Consider the following 23,212-nt stretch of genomic DNA (forward strand, 5'->3'; position numbering starts at 1 on the left):
TACATAATAAATAAAATGCAAAAACTGAAGTCAGAAAAAAGATCTACCTAAATAAATCATATAAAGAATTAATATTTTCATAAATGTGTTTGTGATTCAGTGAGAAATGCATCATAACTCCAATAGAATAATGATTCAAGCACATGCAAAGTATTCATAGGAAGAAATGCTATTTTCTGTTTATTAAAAAAATGCCCCACAATATGAACTTGTCAGTATAATTTTGTGTATTTTCATTAAATTTCTGTAATAAGACAAAATTATCAATGTAAGGCATATTAAATATACTATAAAATATATGTTAATTTTGAATTATTTGTTTAACTCAGCAAAATATATTTCTTTCTTTACCCTTATATAAGATATTCACAGTGTTTTCTCCTCAAAACTAGTGAACCAAGAAGATGCACTTGGCATATTTTTTCATCCAGCAATATTTTCACCTGAAAACAAACACATCTTTTGAGGCTATAATAAATTGTAAAAATTTTCAGAAGGTACTAGTAAGGCCTTTGACAGAAATATCTGTCTCAGTCAACACAACCTTACTTTATCCTTAATTGACTTGATTAAAGCAGTATATCTGAATCATTTTTGCATATATATTATTATGCTTGAGAACTTTAAATATATGTAAAATTGATACTGCTAGTTATTATAAACACATCAGAGAAACAGGTATAAATCTGGCTCTTGCCTCTTTTCAGACATGATATTACTGTTTTAATTCCTTTGCAGTTTGTGAACAAGTATATGAGTTTACATTAAGCATAAGTATAAAAATTGCTACTATATTGTAATAATCTATAGTATTTATATACTGCATGTAACATATATGTTTCTGTGTACCTATCAAACTACAAAAGGTCAGAAGTACATATATCTTTCTTCTAATTATATATTTATTAGCATTAAACCAGACATAATAATAGTTCTTCACATTTGTAGTATGTTTTACATTAGTGACCTTCACAGTGATTAACCTCTAGAGTTAACTGTGATTGTATTAATTGAGGATTTCTCTAATTATCAGAGGAAAATGTTAAGGTTAGCAGAAGCTCTAAATCATAAAAATCCTGGGCAAAAGAGCTAAAATTCAAGTCTCCTTATTCTTAGTTTAGTGTTTGAAACTAATTTGTTGGTCAATTTCAAATAAAAGGTTTTATTTAATAATATTTTCATTTATTGCTATCTTTGATAGCAAGAAACTTAGCAGACTTACTTATTGAACTGCAAAGTGGTCTAATTTCTTTCCCATTGTTCCCATTGTTGCTTGAATGTGGTAACTGGAGATCTAGAGATACATACAGACTGAAAGTGAGGGATGAGTAAAGGTATTTCATGCAAACAAAAGCAGAGTAGCAATATTTATATCAGACAAAAATAGCCTATAAAATACTGTCACAAGAGACAAAAAAAGACACTACACAGTGATCAAAGGTTCAATCCCCAAAAAAGATGTAACAATTATAAATATATACTGCTGCTGCTGCTGCTAAGTCGCTTCAGTCGTGTCTAACTCTGTGCGATCCCATAGACGGCAGCCCACCAGGCTCCCCATCCCTGGGATTCTCCAGGCAAGAACACTGGAGTGGGTTACCATTTCCTTCTCCAATGCATGAAAGTGAAAAGTGAAAGTGAAGTCACTCAGTCATGTCTGACTCTTAGCAACCCCATGGACTGCAGCCTACTAGGCTCCTCCATCCATGGGATTTTCCAGGCAAGAGTACCGGAGTGGGGTGCCATTGCCTTCTCCTCAATATAAAAGGTAAATGTTAACAATCATAAAAGGAGAATTTGACAGTAACATAATAATTGTGGGGGACTTTAACAACCCCCACTTTCATCAATAGGCAGGTCATCCAGGCAAAAAAATCATTAAGCCTTAAATGACACATTAGACTGGATGAACTCAATTGACATTTATAGAGCATTTCATCCCAAAGCAGTGAAATACACGTACATGGAACATTTTTCAGGATAGATCACATGCTGGGTCATAAATTAAGCCTTGGTAAATTTAAGAAAACTGAAATCATAGCAAGCATCTTTTGCAACCACAGTGATATGAGAATATATAAATGATACTAAGAGAATACTATAGGCACCTAGAGGTAAATAAAATGGACAACCTGGAAGAAATGGACAAATTCTTAGAAAGCTATAATCTCCCAAGACTAAACCAGGAAGAAATAGGAAAAGTGAGCAGACCAATCACAGGTATTGAAACTGAATAAGTAGTTAAAAAACTCCCAAGAAACAAAAATCTGGGGCTAGAGGTGTCACAAGTCAATTTTGCCAAAAATGTAGTGAAGAGTTAACACTTATCCTTATGCAACTATTCCAAAAATTTGCAGAGGAAGGAATGCTTCTTAACTCATTCTATAAAGCTAGCATGACCCTGATACAAAAATCAGATGAATACATCACAAAAAAGAAAATTACAAGCCAATATCATGATAAACATAGATACAAATATCATCAGTAAAATGTTAGCAAATCAACTCCAATAATACATTCAAGGGGTGGTCCATTGTGATCAGTGGGATTTATTCCAGGAATGCAAGTGTTTTTTAAATATCTGCAAATCAATCAATGTGATATATCACATTAGCAAAGTTAAGAATAAAAACCATATGATCATCTCAGTAAATGCAGAAAAAACTCTTAATAAAATTCAACATCTGTTTATGATAAAAACACTTTCCAGAAAGTGGACACAGCGGGGTATACCTCAACAAAATGAAGACCAAATATTTAGCCTTGTGAGAAAGCATTTCTTATATCATTTATCCTCTTAAGGAGATTTTGTTGCATTCCTAGTATAAGTCTGGTATACTTTAGGTACAGAAGATAATGATAAACAACTGTCTATATTCAGAGATATTAACTGTTACTGAAGTCACTCTTTAAACAAAAATATTCTGTATTTTTGCTACTAGCTATAATAATCACAAGTGATTCGGAGGAGAAATACAGGATGTTATGAGAAATTGTGATAAAGAGACTAGGCTAATTTTATGTCAGAATGTTAATGTTGATTAGATATCAACCATGTGAATGAGATTTGGGGCTCATGAGATTTGGGGGATGGTGGGTAAGAGAAGGGAAGACTATTTTAGGCCATGGAAACATTGAAGCCCTAAAATGTGATGGGAAGCAGAGATTTCAAGAAACAACCAAAATGTCTTAGGTGTAACAAACAAAGGAAAATTTATGACAAAATAATAGAACATAACATAGTTAAGGGCAATGTCTTTTCACAAATTTTATGTTTGGACATGGGTAGAAAAAAAGATATGAATAAAATTCACCCACTTGTACTATACAAGGATTAGATTGAGTTATTCCGTAATCTGTTAGAGCACAAAGTTGAAGTTCCAAGTATGTACCAAGTGTTTCAGGGGCCATCTAGTTCTAGATCAGACACTGATCATAGGACCCTTTAGAAATGAGGTCTCTGCCACAGTCAACAGATGAGAAAGAAATATATTGAATATCCCACTCTTGCTTTAGCATAGATGAAAATAACCTTGAACTTTGGCAATGTCCCAAGACATTGGCTATAATGAAAGGTTAGTGTCAATCTCAAGTTGCTTGGAGATTGTCAAATCTAGGCCTGTTTTATGTGCCTATCATTGATTTTCAGTATTAGCTCAGTCTTCCATTCTTCCCCCTGACAGCCTGGCTGTTACTTCCCTTGTTAGATTATGAATTACTCTCCCCTATACCCTCATTTGAAATTGAAAAGAAAATCAAAATCCTACAGCAAGGCTTAATTTGAAGGGTTCAGTTCAATAACCCTGAAATGGCCACTCACGAAAATGTCACTTTGTCATATTGATGTTTTTTTTTCTGGACATCTGATTCCCCAAACCCTCATCTTGGTTCACGGGTGAAACATTGATTATTTGAAAGGAGAATGACAGTGAGAAGTATTTGTCAGCTGTTCTAAAGCTGTGAGAAATGGTGGCCCCTACTTACCCAACTTGAGTATTTAAGTCACATGGGGAGGGTGAGGGGACAAACCTTAGATAGATGTTATCTTGTGCTTTTTATCTTCACTTCATTCCTCAGCTCCCTTGGCTCTTCCTCTTCTAACACACAAAGCCTGTAGTTCTGAGTCATTTAATATTTCAAAGGAATTAATATTTTAGTTAGTGATGGACCAACCTACTAAATTGAATCTTGGCTGTAGACTGATGGATTGAATTCAGTCCAGATGAACAGTGACCAGACTTATTGTTCTCTTGGGGGGAAAAAAAACCATGCAGACAAAAGCTGCTACATAAATTGAGTCCTGGTTATGCTCTCACCCTCAGGAAAGCATGCAGTCATCATTTCATTGGCACTTTTGGATAATAATTTTGTTTGTTTGTTTTTCAAGGGCATCATTTACAATCATTCCTTTCCAAGATCATGTGTTTATTTAGAAGAGAAATCCATTTTTCCTCGGTTAGCCTCTAGTGAAAATGAGGGCATGTGTGAGATGGTGTTAACTTTCCACTCAAAACCAGTATTACTTGTAGAAAATTTTTCTCAACCTAACTTATGTTTAATTTCTTCTTTATTCCTCAAACTTCAGGCTAGAGGGGAGTCTGTAAACCTAGAGTTAACAATGAAAAGACTGATATTAATAATCACATTCCTTTTATTCTTAGTTACTGGTGATTTTTCTTAGTTTTTAAAGCTACCCCTAATTTTTAATTACATTACTATAACAACCCTCTAATATCTCTCTGTTTTGATCTTTCTTCTCTACTTCACTCTATTTATGACTGCTTTCTGCATAGGGTGACCACATGTCAATTTGCCTGGGATAAGACCTGTATTTGCCTGTTTCACTAAAAAAAAAAAAAAAAAAAAACCCCGAAAACAAAAATCACCCTGATCTGGATGATTAGGAAACTTATAAATATTTGAAAGGTCAAAATGCTCAGACTTGACTGCTGGCACTAGAGCTTACATTACCAACTAGGACATAGGGCAGTGCTCTGAAAATCACACTGCCCCTACCACTGGGAAAAAGTTTCTGACTTGCTGGAGCTGAAAATTAGATGTTTTTGCTAGAGCCTCTTCTGCTGTAGCCACTGAAAGATGAATCTTGCTAAGTACCCTTTCCAGAATGGATTTCTTGCAACACCTGTTTCATCATGCTTTCAAACCCGAGTCTAACAGGATTGCTTCTGACTACAGAACCAGGAGACAAGGAAGACTGTGTGAGTGAGTTTAAACTTGTACATTTGTATAAGTCATGCACATATAACATGATACTCCACAAGCGTGAAAATTGTTTCAAACCTGGGGATTGAATAATAACAACAGTTCACTGTTAGAATTGTTCCAAATTTGTGTTTGTGTCTATTATAGATAGGAAAAGAGAAATCAGAAAAGAGTACAAAGAATGCAATATATTAGCTGTAATGTTTTATTTTTTTTTTAAAGAAATGTCTAAAAGCAACAGAACAAACAGAAAGTCATGTGTAAACAGTAAATCCCTGCCTGTTAACAAAGAATCAAGATCTAATGTAAAGCTATGAGTTTGAACTTTATATTTCAATGGCTTAATAATAAAACTAGTTTCTATTTTTTTTTTGTAAAAATTCAGAGAAAACCACAAACTATTTCACAGAGTTCTTCAAGTAATTGACATGTCATGTACATATAAATTATAAAACTACTCTTGCCAATTGTTTGGATCCATGAAAAGCATTTGGGACTGATGCTCTTGAGAATTTTAAGTTAAATTCTTCCCTTCCTCTGGCTGACAACTCTCTTTGGCTTTTCAAAAAAATTTTTTTTCAGGTTTTGAAGAGTAGATGGCTTTGGGGGAAGTTTTATTATGAAACATGAAGATAACAAATCAAATATTAATAGTGTTAGATAATGATTTTAATAAAAAAATTTATTGAAGCATAGTTGATTTACAATATTGTGTTAGTTTCTACTGTACATCAGTGTGAATCAGTTATACAGGTATCTACTCTTTTTTATTCTTTTCCCATACAGATCATTACAAAGTATTGAGGAGAGTTCCTGTTCTTATTAGTTATTATATATATATATATATATATATGTATAGTAGTGTGTTTCTGTCAATCCAATCTCCCGATTCATCCTTCCCTATGTTCCCCTTGGTAACCATATCTGTTTTCTGGATCTGTGACTCTACTTCTGTTTTGTAAACAAGTTCACTTGTACTGTTGTTAGATTCCACATATAAACAGCATCATGTTATTTGTCTTTCTCTTTCTGATCGACTTCACTCAGCATGACAATCTCTAGGTCCATTCGTGTTGCTGAAAATGGCATTGTTCTTTTTTATGGCTGAGTACTATTCCTTTGTTTATATGTATCATAGATATACATTCATTCATTGATGGGCATTAAGGTTGCTCCCCATGTCTTGGTGGTTGTAAATAGTGCTGCAGGAAAGATTGAGGTGCATGTAACTTTTTGAATTATGGTTTTCTTCAAATATATGCCTAGGAGATAATGATTATTAAGGCAGACACTGCTAGATACCTAAATAATATCCATTTGCTCTTTTTTTTTTTATTGACAGAAATTGTTTGGGATGGCTATGTGCACAGCTTAAAAAAGAAAAAAAAAAAAAAAAAGGAACATTTCCCTACCTTTCTTCCCATTAGAGCCAGTTATGTGACATAGTCTTTCCCAATCAGAAATAAATGGAAAAGAGAGTTTATCCTTCAGGCCCTGGAGGAAGTAAAGTAGAGGCAGTGTGTAAAGCAGTGCCAGCTTTTTGTTTTAAAGTTTAATCATTTTCCCACTACAAAGCTTGGAAATCTGAATAAACCTGATGGGTAAGGAAAATAGTAAATCACAGACATAAACTCTATGGATTCTATACTACCTATAGGAATGGGAACTAGTGTTAATGTGTAATGTTTAGAAATTATGAGGGCTTTGTTAATATGATTTTTTTTAATGAAATCTGACTTGAATCTCAAGCTCTAAGCTAATGTACTTTCTTAGTTAAGAACATCAATCGCATATTCCAAACATTTGTTCAATGAACAGACATAAAAAAAATGAAGCTAATACTGCTGTATATATTTTTGCATCTCCTTTACAATAAATATTGGCAACAACAATTCAATATCTGCAAACAGTAATGGATTGGGAAATTTGCCAGAAGTTCTCAATATCAATTGTTGCTTTAATCTGGCTTAAACCATGAGTTATTTTTCAGGTTTCAGCAGCCTCTAAATTATTGCTCCATTAAGGTCATAAAGCTAATACCATGAACATACTTTTACAACCAATAAATATGACGTCTTGTGCATCATTTAGGACATTGCTGGAAGCATTTTCTATTTATAAAATAGCAAGATATTTCATCAGTATAAAGCAGTATCTCTCTAACATTTTTGCATATTGTTTAAAAAAAAGAATACACTATCTTGTGCTAGAATGTACTTCCTTATGGTGTTTTTAAAATTGTTTTCTCTCCAAACAAAGTCAGTATTATCACAGAATAAAAAATCGTTTTTTTCTTAAGTAAATCTGAATAACTCTAGTGCTATGACATATACTCTAGTCGTTTCAGCTGATGTTAAGCTGCATTAGAGTTTGATTTGGTTTTTAGGAAGATATATTTTGCTGATAACAACTTCATCAAAATCTAGATGAAATATGAAAATTTAATGTCTGAGGACTGTCTATATTAATGTTCCATTTATAAATATGCTGTTAAATTTACATACAGTTCTCAACAATGGTGTTTTTATTGCTTTATAAGAAGTGGAAAACAAAATGCTGCTGCTGCTGCTAAGTCGCTTCAGTCGTGTCTGACTCTGTGCGACCCCATAGACGGCAGCCCCCAGGCTCCCCCGTCCCTGGGATTCTCCAGGCAAGAACACTGGAGTGGGTTGCCATTTCCTTCTCCAATGCATCAAAGTGAAAAGTGAAAGTGCAGTCGCTCAGTCATGTCTGACTCTTATCGACCCCATGGACTGCAGCCCACCAGGCTCCTCTGTCCATGGGATTTTCCAGGCAAGAGTACTGGAGTGGGGTGCCATTGCCTTTTCCAAGAAAACAAAATAGTGACTACTGAAAAGTTGCGTCTTATGGAGAAGGTACAGTAGAACCGTATTTCATTATTTAGGATCTGCGTATGGCAAGACGACAGAGGATGAGATGGCTGGATGGCATCACTGACTCAATGGACGTGAGTCTGAGTGAACTCCGGGAGTTGGTGATGGGCAGGGAGGCCTGGCATGCTGTGATTCATGGGGTCGCAGAGTTGGACACGACTGAGCAACTGAACTGAACTGAACTGATGGCAAGACTAGGGAATATATGATGAAACTCATTTTCTACTGTAACGTATCTAGAAACAAATTCCATATGGGTTTATTAGGTTAAGCTTGTTTGCTCTTCACCTTCTTTCTACTTGCTTGTTTATTTAATTGATAAATCAACTTCTGAGATGTACCAAAAATCTACTGATGATAAATGTGCCAGTTTCTCTGTGCAAGTTCTATTAATATTTATTTGCTTTATAAATTTTAATGACTTACTAGGTTCATAAAATTATAAATTTATTATATTTTCTAATTAATTTAAAACCTTCAGTTTTATTAATTTGTTTAAATTCTAACTTATTACCTGGTACAAATATAGTTACACTAGTTCTTTTATATTAACCTTTGCCTAGAATATGGTTTTATTCATTTTTAATGTTTCTGTGAGTGTACTTTTTCTGAGGTTTTTATTAGCAGTGTCTTTCTCTATTAAAGCTGATTCAAAAAGAAATTGAAAATATGAATATACCTAGTATCCAAATCTGAAGCCCCATATCTAATTGAAATTGTTAACAAAACTTTCTTATAAAGAAAACTCCAGGCCATGATAATTTCATAGATAAATTCTATCAAAAGTTTAGAATAAGTAATATCAATCTTATAAAAAGTCTTTCAGAAAGTTTAGAAGGAGAACTAATTTATATTATAAAGCCCAGTGAAGATACCCATTTCTAATATTATACAACAGCAAGATTTTTCTGGACATGACAATAAAATTACAAACCAATGTTGCTCAGTCACATAGTTACAAAAATACTCAGTTATATATATGTATTATATATATATATATATATATATATAAATATATCATGACCAAGTGGGATTTATTACAGAAATGCAAAGTTCTTTATATATTAATAAATCAAACAATGTAATTTACTATCCCAACTTAATTTGTATCTCAATATATGCAGACATATTACTTGATAAAATTCCATACCCTTTCATGATCAAATAAATTAGCTAACCAGAAACTGATGACATGTTTCTGAATGTATTAAAGACATTTTGGATTGAATTATATTTCCTTCCAAATTCATATATTGAGGCCCTCATCCCAAATGTGGCTATATTTCAAGATAGTCTTGTAGATTATAATTTAAGTTAAATGAGATCTTGAGGTGGGGCCCTGATCAGATAGGATTGATGTCCTTATTAGAACATAGAGGGACCTGTGTGTGTGTGTGTGTGTGTGTGTGTGTGTGTGTGTGTGTACACAGAGGAAAGACAATATGAGGACACAGAATGTACCAGCTGTAAGCCAAGAAAAAGTCTTCATCAGGAACAAACCCTGCTGCATCTTGACTGCCTGCCTCTACAACTGTGAGCAAATAAGTATCTGCTGTTTAAGCCACCCAGTCTGTGGTACTTTGTAATGGCAGCCCAAATCAACTAATACAGCATCTAATAAGAGTCTACAATAACCTCATACTAAATGGTGATATAATGATTATTTTCCCTCTAAAATTAAAAACAGAGGCAAGGATGTTAATTCTTATCATTTTGATTCAACATGAGATTGAAAGACCTAGCCAGTAAAATAGGGAAAGGAAAAAAAAGAACAGAATTAAGGATTGTTTTTATTTGTAGATAGTAGATGCATTAATATTTTAAGTAATCATCTACAGTACTAGGACTAAAATGCTAGGACTAAGTATTAAGTAAATTTAGTAAGACTGTAAGAAACAAAGTCAGTATACAAAATTCAGTTGTATTTTTTATGATAGCAACAGTTGGAAGAAATATAAATAAACTAAATGATTTATAATAGCATAAAAATTTTCCTCACTACAAAAATAAAAGCTATTGTTGAAGTTAAGGACCTAAGTAGACACATATGTACATCTCATGGATTGGAAGTCTCAATATTGTTATCAGTTCTCCTCAAATTGCTCTATAAATTCTAAAATGCAATAAAAATCCCAGAAACATTTTAAATAAAATGAATAATTCTGAAATATATATGGAAATGCAAAATCTAGAACAGCCTAAACATTTTTGATGAAAGGTGTAAAATTTGAGGATTTATACTACCTGATTTTAAGACTTACAAAGCCACTTTAATCAAGACATTGTGGGATTTATGTACAGATAGACAAGTCATAAAAGTGGAGAGTCCAGAAATAGAGCTGCATATATGCAATTCAGTTGATTTTTGACAAAGCTTCTCAAGAAATTACACTACAAAAACTGGATAAACACATGAAACAAGATTAACTTCATGCCTTAACTCACACCAAACACAAAAATTAATTCCCATAGGATCCTAGACTTGCATATGAAAACTAAAACCTTAAAATTTATGGATAAACATAAAAGAAAATCCTTATAATCATGGGATAAAGTAAGATTCCTTAGTACAAAAAACCAAACCAAAATTACTAACCTAACAGTAAAAATGAAAATGTATGGATGAATTTCCTGTTTGTAGAGGCCTAATCCATGTCAGCCATTTTTATGAAATGTGCACAGTTGAACTATTTACCTCAAATGGGGAAACCTGAAGGAAATAAACTCTCATCTGTCTCTGCCTGAATCTGGACCCAGATCCAGTAGTCAAACAACCTTCATTCTGGCTTGCTCCCCTGAGTGTCTATGCATCTTCATATGTATACCCCTAGAGACACTATTTTGATTTATACAGTGCTGAATTTTCCTATTTTCAGGTACCTTAGTGTTTGAAGTAGAAGGGGAATAACAAAGTATGAGCTCAGAAAACCTTCTTGACTAGAAGTTTCAGCAATATTTTTAGACAAATTACATGACAAAATCCAAAGTAGAAAATGAATAAGGCACATTCTCTTCTGTGGATAAAAGCACAAAAACCACTTGTAGCACAAGAGTGTGGTTCCTGGGAGAGTCACAGAGGCAGCGTGAGGGCTATGGTTGCTAGGTTCCTTGGAGGTAGCCAGATCAAGGGGTGGGGGCATAAGAGGAAAACAAAACACATTTGTCAATTTCATAATTTAGTCCAAGGCTGCCTTTTGGTCATTCAAGGCACTTTGCATTACTCAGATATTTGGACCACATCCCCATCAGCTGCCACGACTTTGAATCCAGAATGACAGCACAGATTATAAAATAAAAGCAAGCAATAACAGCCACCAAAGACAAGCTAATTAGTAAAGAGCGCTTTATACAGAAGCTTTTTAGTGACTCAAAAATTAATACTGTTAAATTTAAAATGTTTGACTTCAGCCCCAAAGTAGAATTTCTTTTATGCTATCAGAGTAATCAATTGAATGATTTTAAAAAATATGTACTTTCTTCTACTTCAACAAGTTGGCATGCTGTTTCTGCATGCTGGCAGTAGAAAGAAAAAAAAAACCTCTAAGCTTTCCATGATCATAGGTTTTGGGGAAGAATGCTTCAAAACAACCATTTCTGAAGTAGGCTAAAAATATTTCCACTTACTTACTGTTGAATTTACATATCTTGGTAGAGACAAATATTACCAAATCACAAACTCCTGCCTTTGTGTTTTTTAAAAAGCAGGTAATGGCTGCATTTTCTACTTGGTAGGTCTGGGAGTAAATTATACTCATTTGTTCCCCTTATCATTTTTATTCAAACTAAAAATAATGATTAAAATGAGCTAGTAAAGTGAACTTAAAGGAAAAGATTGGAAAGGGACGACTTTGCTGATGTGATGGAGCATGTTCTGGAGTGTCCATATGTATGAGTGGTATAAATTTTTTTGTTACTGTCATTGGGTGCTGTAATACTACTTCCAGAATATCTTTGTATAAATTTTGGTATGCTTATCAAATGCCTGAACAAACAGGCTCAAAAATTTGTATGTGAACATCTCAAACTCTTTCCTCTCAACTGGATCTGGCTTTCCCTGGAGGCTGCCCCTGTGAGAAGATGGCATGTTGGAGGGGCCAGCTGTTCTCGGTCTGTCTCAATATTGATATCAGGGCCCCTCTGCTTCTGGCAGCCTTGATTTGACATTTGCTAAGACCTCATGCTCCCAGAGGCCACAGTGCGGACCAGGGAAGCAGTAACCTGAAAACTCCCTCCTCCACCAGCCATGCTCCCCGCCCACACCCCCATCCTCTCTCTGCTATGTGGATGCTGTTGTGATCACAGTTTATATATTAAAGGATTTTATATTAGATAGGTTCAGTTGGTCCAAAATTTAAAAAAAAATCACTTCATCTAAGAAAAATGTGATTTTAATACCCTTGTCCATGTAGGTCACTCTGAATATTGTTATTCTGTAAATGTCCTCTTGTGTGTGCATGCTAAGTAGCTTCGGTCATGTCTGAAGAGTTTTGAGATCCTGTGGACTATAGCCCACAGGGCTTCTCTGTCCATTGGATTCTCCAGGCAAGAATATTGGAGTGGGTTGCCATGCCTTCCTCCAGGGAATCTTTTCAATCCAGGGATCAAACCAACATCTCCTGCTGTTTCTGTATTGCAGACTGTTTTTTTTTTTTTTTTAACCACTGAGCCACTGAGAAAGCCCCAAATATCCTCTTACTTTGTCTTAATTTTTATATGGCGGGGTGGGAGGGGGTGGTGGGGGTGGTGGTGGTATTAGTTTCCTACTGGTGTACTAATAAATAACCACAAGCTTAGTGACTTAAAAAATCTCACTCCTTTATTATTCTACATTTCTGGAGGTCGGAAGTCTGGATGTATTGTCAGGGCTCTATATTCTGTCTGGCAGCTCTAGGGGAGAATCAGTTTTCTTGTCTTTTCCAGCTTCTCAGAACTGCCCCCATTTCTTAGCTTGTATCCCAAACTCTGCTTTTTTTTTTTTTTTATGACCCATATTGCTTCCCTCTTATAAGGACCCTTGTTAATAATAATTACATTGGCCCCAATAAGATAATCCAGAATAATCTTCTCATCTGAAAGTTTTTAACTTAATCACATCTACAGTGTCCTCTTGGCCTTGTAATGTAACATCTTTACAGGTTCTAGAGATCAGGATATGAACATATTTGAAGGGGAGGCATTATTTTGTCTAGAGTAGTCCCAGGTGGCTCAATGGTAGAGAATCTGCCTGCTAATGCAGGACACATGGGTTCCATCCCTGGGTTGGGAAGATACCCTGGAGAAGGAAATGGCAACCCACTCCAGTGTTCTTCCCTGCATAATTCCGTGGACAGAGGAGCCTGATGGGTTGCAGCCCATGGGGTCACAAAGAGTCAGACACAACTGAGTATACATGCGTGCATTATTCTGTCTGCATGCAGAGGGTTCAATATTAGAGTATCTGTGACTACATTTTTAAAAATACAAAATATTTATTTTTAAATAAAACCAGTGAAGTATCAGAGAAGGCAATGGCAACCCACTCCAGTACTCTTGCCTGGAGAATCCCATGGACGGAGGAGCCTGGTAGGCTGCAGTCCATGGGGTCGAGAAGAGTCGGACACAACTGAGCAACTTCACTTTTACTTTTCACTTTCATGTATTGGAGAAGGAAATGGCAACCCACTCTAGTGTTCTTGCCTGGAGAATGTCAGGGACAGGGGAGCCTGGTGGGCTGTCATCTATGGGGTCGTACAGAGTCGGACACAACTGAAGTGACTTAGCAGCAGCAGCAGCAGTGAAGTATAGATGTAAATCAATAATGAGGGAAATTAAAAAATAGCCTCTAATTTGACCACTTAGAGATAATCACCACTGATGAATCTGATATATCTTTTCAGATTATTTGTTGGGTACATACCTGCCCACACATATATCTTATATAGATGGAAAGAATTATTACATACTTACTATAATACTATTTTTGATTAACAATACTATTTGGAGTATCTTTCATTTTAATAAGTATTTGCTTTCAATATATTTACTGGACAAGTATTGCCATATTGTCCCTTTGTACATCTCTATACTTCTTAGCTCAATGGTTTAATGTGGAAATTTGTATTGGCAAATATTTACATCATTTTCTTAGACTAAATATCTGAATATAGAATTGCTATGCCATTTTATTTTTGAAAATTATTTTAAAATGCATAATCAAATTATTACTCACTAGTTGTATTTAAAGCACTTATTTTCTTGAACCATCCTGCATCTTAGTAACGTGAGTTTATCTTTGCCAATTAATTGGAAGAAAATTATATCTGAACATGATTTTAGCCTGATCAAATCATGACACAAACTGCTTGTAAGTCAAAATGTCAGAAAGTCCATAACAGGAACTTGGATGTAGATTGTGCAATTCGCACTAACAGAAGAGAAGAGATGAAAAATTCCATCCACTGATTTTTTCATTTGTGCCTTCATTCATTCATTTAATTTTTAGTCTTTACAGATTCTTTGTTACTGTCAAGAGGCGGGAGATGTAGCAGTGAACAAGACTATCAAGGTCACTGTTTTTATGCTTATAATCCTGTGTCTGTGTGTTTGTGTATGCATGTGTGTGTATAGGAGGGTCTCAGACAATAAGCAAACAGACATCTAATTGAATGAAATAATTTCATATAGTGAAATGTACTGAAAGATGATAAAACAGGGTGGTGTGGTGTACACTGTATTTAAAATGAGAATAGAATGAGTATGAAGTAGCCTGGTAGGTAGGGAGCTGGTGACTGAACACTAGGCAGAGAGTCTCTCTGGGTTACAAATGAGGGGACTGAAATGAGGTCTGTGTGGCTGGAGTATTACTCCTTGAGCTGGTTAGCACTGAAGGGCAGAGGACTTGGCATGGAGCCTTGCAGACCATTGTTTAAAAAAATGGACTTTCTCTTATTGCAATAAAAAGTGGGATTATAAGCAGCAAAGTATATGATGTAATTTATGACTGAAACATACCTTGACTGATATATAGAAAATGGTGTACTGTATTTCCAGAGAGAAAGCAGGAAGATCAGTTAGGAGCCTGTTTCAAATTGCTGCTGTATTGCTTTGGGGGAGTGGGGGTAGCAGTAGAGGTGGAAAAATCTGGTTGTTTGGAGATGTATCTTTGATCTATAGTGATATTCTTCTCTAGGCTAGGTACTATACTAAGGAACTGAAATAGGATTCTCTTGTTTTTTTTTCCATACTCTTCATACTTCCGTCTCCAAGCTGCAGAGGGTCTTCAGAATTCAGCTGACATTGATTTTAATGAAACAGAAACAGCAATGCTCTGAACCAGTAGCAGTCAGAGGGCTCTTAATGTGAATTAAAACCAAATAATTAGAAGAATAACGACAGCTCTGACCTGTAAAACAGTTTTAAGAAACCAATCTTCATGATTTTTTTCTTTTTCCTATTTCTGCTTGCTTCTTATGCTAAGTCACTTCAGTTGTGTCTGACTCTGTGGGACTCCATAGACGGCAGCCCCCAGGCTCCCCCGTCCCTGGGATTCTCCAGGCAAGAACACTGGAGTGGGTTGCCATCTCCTTCTCCAATGCATGAAAGTGAAAAGTGAAAGCGAAGTCACTCAGTCGTGTACGACTCTTAGCGACCCCATGGATTGCAGCCTACCAGGCTCCTCCATCCATGGGATTTTCCAGGCAAAAGTACTGGAGTGGGGTGCCATTGCCTTCTCTGTGCTTCTTATGGGTCCCTGAAATAATCACCAGTTTATTTCATAGTGAGGCTTTGCTTCCAGAATGCCATTGCTGCTGCTGCTGCTAAGTCCCTTCCGTCGTGTCCGACTCTCTGCGACCCCATAGACGGCAGCCCACCAGGCTCCCCCGTCCCTGGGATTCTCCAGGCAAGAACACTGGAGTGGGTTGCCATTTCCTTCTCCAGTGCATGAAGGTGAAAAGTGAAAGGGAAGTCGCTCAGTCATGTCTGACTCTGAGTGACCCCATGGACTGGAGCCTACTAGGCTCCTTCATCCATGGGATTTTCCAGGCAAGAGTACTGGAGTGGGGTGCCATTGCCTTCTCTGTGAACTTATCTAGATGTAATAACTTATTACAGTCTCTAACACTTCAGTATAAATTGATTACAGTAGGTCCCATACATATGAATCAGTTCCATTCATAGAGTGTGTTCATAAGTCCAGTTTGTTTATAAGCCCAACAAAGTTAGCCTAGGTTAGTTAACCCAACTAACACAACCAGCTATATAGTACTGTACTTTAATAGGTTTATAATACTTTTCATAGAAATAATACATAAAAAATAAATATAAAAAATAAAACATTTAAAAATCTTACAGTACAGTACCTTGAAAAGTACAGTAGTTCAGTCTACAGCAGGCATAGAAGGGGAGGCATCTAATGGACTGGCAAGAAGAGTCAATCACTGGAAAAGGGAGAGGAGGTGGGAGATGTAGAGCTGAAGGATCAGCACCAGGACGGAGGGCAAGCTTTGCAGTTTCATTTACTCCTGATGTTGATGGACTACAGATTCACATCTTTGAAAGTCTATAATGTGAAGGTTTTTGTATGTAGGGAACTTAGTGTATAAAGATGACTAATTTTAAAGTTAAATATGTCTTTAATATATTTCATATATCATGCTAGTAAAGTGATGCTTAAAATTCTCCAAGCCAGGCTTCAGCAATACATGAACTGTGACCTTCCAGATGTTCAAGCTGGTTTTAGAAAAGGCAGAGGAACCAGAGATCAAATTGCTAACATCTGCTGGATCATGGAAAAAGCAAGAGAGTTCCAGAAAAACATCTATTTCTGCTTTATTGACTATGCCAAAGCCTTTGACTGTGTGGATCACAATAAACTGTGGAAAATTCTTCAAGAGATGGGAATACCAGAACACCTGACCTGCCTCTTGAGAAACCTGTATGCAGGTCAGGAAGCAACAGTTAGAACTGGACATGGAACAACAGACTGGTTCCAAATAGGAAAAGGAATATGTCAAGGCTGTATATTGTCACCCTACTTATTTAATTTATATGCAGAGCACATCATGAGAAACGCTGGGCTGGAGGAAGGAAAAGCTGAAATCAAGATTGCTGGGAGAAATAGCAATAACCTCAGATATGCAGATGACACCACCCTTATGGAAGAAAGTGAAGAAGAACCAAAGAGCCTCTTGATGAAAGTGAAAGAGGAGAGTGAAAAAGTTGGCTTAAAGCTCAACATTCAGAAAATTAAGATCATGGCATCTGGTCCCATCACTTCATGAGAAAACAGTGTCAGACTATTTTTGGGGGCTCCAAAATCACTGCAAATGGTGATTGCAGCCATGATTTTAAAAGACGCTTACTCCTTAGAAGGAAAGTTATGACCAACTTAAATAGAATATTAAAAAACAGAGATATTGCTTTGCCAACAAAGGTCTGTCTAGTCAAGGCGATGGTTTTTCCAGTGATCATGTATGGATGTGAGAGTTGGACTACAAAGACAGCTGAGCATTGAAGGATTGATGCTTTTGAACTGTGGTGTTGGAAAAGACTCTTGAGAATCCCTTGGACTGCAAGGAGATCCAACCAGTCCATCCTAAAGATCAGTCCTGGGTGTTCATTGGAAGGACTGATGCTGAAGCTGAAACTCCAGTACTTTGGCCACCTGATGCGAAGAGCTGACTCATTTGAAAAGACCGTGATGCTGGGAAAGATTGAGGACAGGAAGAAAAGGGGATGACAGAGGATGAGATGGTTGGATGGCATCACCGATTCAATGGACATAGGTTTGGGTGGACTCTGGGCGTTGGTGATGGACAGGGAGGCCTGGTGTGCTGCCCTTCATGGGGTCACAAAGATTTAGACATGATTGAGTGACTGATCTGAACTGAACAGAACTGAATGTGGTGGTTTGGGCTCAATTTTCCAGAAGCAGAACTAAGAATAAGATTCACATGAATGAGAATAAACAATGTTTATTAGATTTTTTTTCCCAGGGAAAAGATTAGGGGAGTAAGAAGAAGGGACGGAAACCAAGCAAGGGTGCACAACCAGGCCATGTTGCACAGAGACAATACTGCCTCAAGACTTACCCCTATAGTTGTCCCATGTGGGAGCAAGAGAGCCGGAGTCCTGAGCTCAGCTGTCAATCATAAGGACTAAGGACTGGGACGGGGAAGCAGGAATCCCTGTGTGTGTAGGTAGCGTGGGCTCTCTGTGTCAGCCTGAGGGAAGCCCACTGATGAAGACCCACAAGCACAGGCTATTGGTGAATAAAAGCTTTCCCACCAGGAACTGTGTACACTAAGACAGCCAAAGGATCTCAAGTACTGATAGCATCTGGGTAGTGGGGTCAGGGATAGCAAAGATCAGGGTTTGGAAATATTATGAAAGCTTGCATCAGTTGACTTTAGTTAAAAGGAAGATCATCCTGGGTGGGCCTGACTTTGTCAGACAAACCCTTTGAAAGAGACGAAACAGCAGCAAAAGAGCCTATTGACCTTGAAGGAGCAAATTTTTATACTGTGAAGGCCAAATGGCAAGGAGCCCTGGGAAGCTTCCAGTAGCTGAGGGCCTCACTCCTGCAATTGTGAGGAACTGAATCCAGCCCACCACCAGTGAGCCTGGGCACTGCTCATCTTGGGACCCAGAACCCCAAATGAGATCACAAACCCTCCCAGCTTTGATGCTCTGTGCAGAGGGTGCCCCATTGTGCTGTATCCAAATGTCTGAGCCAGGAAATCTGTGAGATAATAATTGTGAGTTGTAATAAGTTGCCAAGTGTGTGGTAATTTGTTAGACAGCACAGAAGTCCAGTATATAAGAAAACAAATGCCTAATTAAAAAATGGGCAAAATATCTGAACAGATACCTCACCAAAGAAGATATATAAAATATAAATAAGCATAAGAAAAGATATGTCATTAAGGAATTGCAAATGACAATGGCCATGAGATATCATTACATACCTGTTAGCATGGCCAAAATCCACAGCATTGACTACACCAAATGCTGTTGATGACAGAGCAATACAAACTCTCATTCATTGCAAGTGGGAATGCAAAATGGTTGCAGCATGTTTGCAAGATGGTTTGGCAGTTTCCTAAAACATTAAATATATTCTTATATATGACTCAGCAGTTGCATTCCTTGATACTTACCCAAATAAATTGAAAGCTTGCAGGTAGCCAAAAAATTGCACATTTATATTTATACTGCTTTTTTACTCTTCAGTTTCTAAACTTGGGAGCAATCAAGGTGTCCTTCAGTGGATGGATGAGTAAACAAACTTTGGTACATCCAGACAATGGATATTATTCAGTGTTAAAAACAAAGGAGCTATCAAGCCATGAAAGACATGGAGAAAACATAAATGAATACAGCTAAGTAAAAGAATCCCATCTGAAAAGGCTATAGAATATGATTCCAACTGTATAACATTCTGGAAAAAGCAACACTCTAGAGACCTCAAAAAAGATTAGTAGTTACCAGGGGCATGAAGGGAGGCAGAGAAGAAAGGATGAGTAGAACACAGGGGAGGAGTAACCAACCTGCCTGACTGCAGGCTGGACTACAAAGCCACAGTCATCAAGACAGTATGGTACTGGCACAAAGACAGAACATAGACCAATGGAATAAAATAGAAAGCCCAGAGATAAATCCACACACCTGACAACTTATCTTCAACAAAGGAGGCAAGAATATACAATGGAGAAAAGACAATCTCTTTAACCAGTGGTGCTGGGAAAACTGGTCAACCACCTGTAAAAGAATGAAACTAGAACACTTTCTAACACCATACACAAAAATAAACTCAAAATGGATTAAAGATCTAAATGTAAGACTAGAAACAATAAAACTCCTAGAGGAAAACATAGGCAAAACATACATCACAGCAGGATCCTCTATGACCCACCTCCCAGAGTAATGGAAATAAAAGCAAAAATAAACAAATGGGACCTAATTAAATTTAAAAGCTTTTGCACAACAAAGGAAACTATAAGCAAGGTGAAAAGACAGCCTTCAGAATGGGAGAAAATAATAGCAAATGAAGCAACTGACAAAGAATTAATCTTAAAAATATACAAGCAACTCCTGCAGCTCAATTCCAGAAAAATAAATGACCCAATCAAAAAATGGGCCAAAGAACTAAACAGACATTTCTCCAAAGAAGACATACAGATGGCTAACAAACACATGAAAAGATGCTCAACATCACTCATTATCAGAGAAATGCAAATCAAAACCACAATGAGGTACCATTTCACGCCAGTCAGAATGGCTGCTATCCAAAAGTCTACAAGTGATAAATGCTGTAGAGAGTGTGGAGAAAAGGGAACCTTCTTACACTTTTGGTGGGAATGCAAACTAGTACAGCCACTATGGAGAACAGTGTGGAGATTCCTTAAAAAACTGGAAATGTAACTGCCATATGACCCAGCAATCCCACTGCTGTGCATTCACACCGAGGAAACCAAAATTGAAAGAGACACATGTACCCAATGTTCATCACAGCACTGTTCATAATAGCCAGGACATGGAAGCAACCTAGATGTCCATCAGCAGATGAATGGCTAAGAAAGCCATGGTACGTACACACAATGGAGTATCACTCAGCCATTAAAAAGAATGCATTTGAATCAGTTCTAATGAAGTGGGTGAAACTGGAGCCTATTATACAGAGTGAAGTAAGACAGAAAGAAAAACACCAATCCTGTATACTAATGCATATATATGGAATTTAGAAAGATGGTAATGATAACCCTGTATGCAAGACAGCAAAAGAGACACAGATGTATAGAGCAGTCTTTTGGACTCTGTGGGAGAGAGTGATGGTGGGATGATTTGGGAGAATGGCATTGAAACATGTATATTATCATATGTGAAATGAATCACCAGTCCAGGTTTGATGCATGATATAGGATGCTCAGGGCTGGTGCATTGGGATGACCCAGAGAGATAGGATGGGGAGGGAGATAGGAAGGGGGGTTCAGGATGGGGAACACATGTACACCCGTGGTAGATTCATGTCAATGTATGGAAAAATCAATACAATACTGTAAAGTAATTAGCCTCCAATTAAAATAAATAAAGTTATATTTAAAAAAAAGAACACAGGAGATTTTAGGTCAGTGGAACTATTCTGTATGATACTATAATGACAGATAATCATCAAACCCCATAGAATGTACTATACAGAATGAACCCTAGTATAAATTATGGGCTTTAGTTAATAATAATGTAGCAGTATTGGTTCACCAGTTGTAACAAATGCACTACACTAATTCAAGATGCTAATAATAGCAGAAACTGGGAAATAGGCATGTAGGAGTATAGGGAAAATTGCTATACTTTTCACTCAGTTTTTATGTATGCTTAAAATTACTCCAAAAAATCCACTTAAAAAAAAAAGAAGCAGGATTAATAAGCAGGACATCCTATTTCAAGATTCTCTTATTTCTCATTTACCAAATTTTGGTGGGATCCAATTTATCTTCATATACTAATATATGAGTTCATTTTAAAGAAGTTTTATTCTCATTTTTCTATTATGTATATATAGATATAAATATGCTCAAATTTATTAATTAAAGAGTTTAGATACTTTCTTCTAGATTCACAGAATATAATTAAAGTCTTTGATTATGTTATATAAATTTTCTGCTTGCATTTCTTGAAGTTTGGCTTGACTATTTTAATAATAAATGATTCATTACAAAAATATATTATGATAATTTTATTTAAACTTCAGTTCAGTTCAGTTCAGTCGCTCAGTTGTGTCCAACTCTTTGTGATCCCATGAATCGCAGCACGCCAGGCTTCCCTGTCCATTACCAACTCCCGGAGTTCACTCAGACTCATGCCCGTCGAGTCGGTGATGCCATCCAGACATCTCATCCTTTGTCATCCCCTTCTCCTCCTGCCCCCAATTCCTCCTAGCATCAGAGGCTTTTCCAATGAGTCAACTCTTCACATGAGGTGGCCAAAGTACTGGAGTTTCAGCTTTAGCATCATTCCTTTCAAAGAAATCCCAGGGCCGATCTCCTTCAGAATGGACTGGTTGGATCTCCTTGCAGTCTAAGGGACTCTCAAGAGTCTTCTCCAACACCACAGCTCAAAAGCATCAATTCCTTGGTGCTCAGCCTTCTTCACAGTCCAGCTCTGACACCCATACGTGACCACAGGAAAAACTATAGCCTTGACTAGACGGACCTTTGTTGGCAAAGTAATGTCTCTGATTTTGAATATGCTATCTAGGTTGGTCATAACTTTCCTTCCAAGGAGTAAGCGTCTTTTAATTTCATGGCTGCAATCACCATCTGCAGTGATTTTGGAGCCCAGAAAAATAAAGTCTGACACTGTTTCCACTGTTTCCCATCTATTTCCCATAAAGTGATGGGACCGGATGCCATGATCTTCATTTTCTGAATGTTGAGCTTTATACCAACTTTTTCACTCTCCACTTTCACTTTCATCAAGAGGCTTTTTAGTTCCTCTTCACTTTCTGCCTTAAGGGTGGTGTCATCTGCATATCTGAGGTTATCGATATTTATCCCGGCAATCTTGATTCCAGCTTGTGCTTCTTCCAGTCCAGTGTTTCTCATGAGGTACTCTGTATATAAGTTAAATAAGCAAGGTGACAATATATAGCCTTGACATACTCCTTTTCCTATTTGGAACCAGTCTGTTGTTCCATGTCCAGTTCTAACTGTTGCTTCCTGACCTGCATATAGGTTTCTCAAGAGGCAGGTCAGGTGGTCTGGTATTCCCATCTCTTGAAGAATTTTCCACATTTATTGTGATCCACACAGTCAAAGGCTTTGGCATAGTCAATAATTCAGGGGAGGCTAATTCCAGTGACTGGGGAAGCTCACTGTCTTTCCCTTGCATCCTTCTTTTGTCTCCTTTTACAGTCTAGCAAGAGCTGTTCTGAGTGAATTTAGTGTAGGTACAGTCTGATGCGGCTGCTGTGCTCCAAGAAAGTGAAAGTTGCTCATTGTATCCAACTCTCTGTGACTCCATAGACTATACAGTCCATGGAATTCTCCAGGCCAGAATACTGGAGTGGGTAGCTGTTCCCTTTTCTAGGGGATCTTCCCAACCCAGGGATCAAACCC

The 23,212-nt window shown here is 36.9% G+C and overlaps 1 long non-coding RNA gene across 7 annotated transcripts in view; it reads left to right on the forward strand.

Annotated features, from left to right (window-relative positions):
- Window positions 1-23,212, forward strand: part of LOC147370846 (uncharacterized) — a 290,061-nt gene that overhangs the window by 56,076 nt on the left and 210,773 nt on the right. The window contains exon 1 of one of the 7 annotated variants that reach the window (XR_015166198.1): window positions 4,259-5,219. The exons of the other annotated variants lie outside the window; for them this stretch is intronic. This is a non-coding gene — a long non-coding RNA (uncharacterized LOC147370846). Of the gene's footprint in view, window positions 1-4,258; window positions 5,220-23,212 lie in introns of those variants that run through there. 7 annotated transcript variants of the gene reach the window in all.

Source organism: Bos grunniens, chromosome 6, assembly GCF_055505025.1.
Source record: "Bos grunniens cultivar Pamir isolate PY7600 chromosome 6, Bosgru_T2T1.0, whole genome shotgun sequence".
NCBI lineage: Eukaryota > Metazoa > Chordata > Mammalia > Artiodactyla > Bovidae > Bos > Bos grunniens.